Source organism: Euprymna scolopes, chromosome 33, assembly GCF_053919585.1.
Source record: "Euprymna scolopes isolate OS-2025 chromosome 33, ASM5391958v1, whole genome shotgun sequence".
NCBI lineage: Eukaryota > Metazoa > Mollusca > Cephalopoda > Sepiida > Sepiolidae > Euprymna > Euprymna scolopes.
The window spans coordinates 78,988,508-78,990,505 of record NC_136514.1 but is presented as its reverse complement, the minus strand read 5'-3'; positions in this window follow the sequence as shown (position 1 = coordinate 78,990,505).

The window sequence follows — 1,998 nt, the reverse complement described above, 5'->3', positions numbered from 1 at the left end:
TTTCATTTTTTTTTTTTTTTTTTTCTTTCAATTCCCAAACTAATTCTGAATATGAGCTATTTTCTGCACGTCTCTTTACACTAAGGGTCAAATTGCCACAGTTTGAAATCTTGTTACATAAAAACAAAAACCTATTGTTGACATACATCCTTCATTAGGCGAAGACCCTGTGGTGTATAATTATTTTGCTTAACCCTTGGACTACGATATTTTTACACACATTGCCTACGATGGGTGTGAATTTTTTCACATCACATAAAATCAAGTTTAGTGTCTTTGAAAAGTAATTTTTTATCAAAAAACAATGCAAACATTCAAACATGGGTTTCAAGCATCAGTTTCATTCATTGATTAATGCAGTTAGGGCAAAGAAGAATTCAATAGTCCTTGAAGACATTGTTGCAGTTGTTTGTAATAGAAAATTAGGTGTTAAAAAATTAACAGCCAGCAAGTCTAAGGGTTAAACTAACTAACCACAACATGATACGTAATCACAAGAAAAATAAACATAAACCCAGAACGACTATTTCTAACGTTGTTTTCTACTGTCATCTCCCATTTGCCAATATATGGAGTCAACGTACTAAAACCTACTAAAGCCTTTTACTCTAATAGCTTCCTTCAAACTGTTAAATTTTGGAATTCCCTCCCTGTTTTCTGTTTCCTTAACTGTAATAACATGCAGGAGTTTAAATGTAATTTAAACAGACATCTCGCTGTTCAATTCCTCACATACAGGTGGGACGATAAAATTGTCACCGTAGAAAAGACAACATGACTCCATTTCCGTTTGAAAACCGTTTTTTTTTTTTTTTTTTTTTTTTTTTTTTTTTTTTGCAAGCCATCTACTAGTTGGCCAGTTGTGTACAAATCTCAAGAGCGATAAAACTCTTCTATCATGTCTTTAAGTGACACAATGTTCAATGAGCGAGCTCTGAGATGCGTCGCTGTACAACTCGTGCTTTCTACCGATCCAATTTCTGACAACAAGACCATTGCCAGCACCCTCAAAATGCATCACTAGATTTCCAAGAATGGTGTTAAAAAATTAACAGCCAGCAATGCCTAAGGGTTAAATTGGAAGTTGTAATGATGGTCTGGAGGAACTCCTTATTTTTGATACAGTGCTCAACATATTTAAATAATAAAAAGGGAAACTGATGGAAATTCAGATAAATAACACGTAACATGAGTGACAGCTGAAATAACAAAAGGCTACAAAGGAAGGCTAACTTTTAAAATAAAGATAAACAAGGAATTCTGGAGGAATTTTAGTTTACGTTTTTCTTTTTTTTTTTTTTTTATTACACAGGCATCACCACATTATCAAGGCCAAGAGGCCACTCAAGGATAAGGGTTAAAGAGAGTACAGTAGAAATTGGACAATATAGTAACCAATTTGGTAAATTTGTTAACTTAGAGGTAACAGCTCATCAAGAACTTGTTTACATTAGACTTGAAGACAACCATATTGTAGTCAGCAGGAAAACGGAAGACAATTCCACAGGCGTGCAGTTCTAAGAAAGAAGCTTTGTTCATGGAATCTACGTTTAGGTTTAGGCACAGATAAAGAGTGGAGGGAGTTATTGATAGTGTTTTCAGCTAGACAAGTGTTTCTTGTGAAAGTTTGGTGAGGGGGGACCATAGACTGAAGCTCAGTCAAACACTTTCCATGAAAATAATGATACATCAGAGACAAACTCGCAACATCTCTTCTGTGAGATAGAGGTTGCAGGGAAGAGAAAAGGACATCTCCTACGAGGCTACGAAGTCTATTTTGAACTCTATCAAGGCAGGACAAGTCCTTTCTAGCAGCTCCTGCCCAGATGTGGCAACAGTATTCCATCCTTGGACGTACCTGGCTCTTATATAGATAGAGAATTGCATCAACAGTGAGATATCTACTGGATCGATAGAAAGATCCCACCATTTTTCCAGTGGCCTTGGCAACAGATTTGATGTATGTGTTCCATTTAAGATCAGGAGTAACGGTGTAAA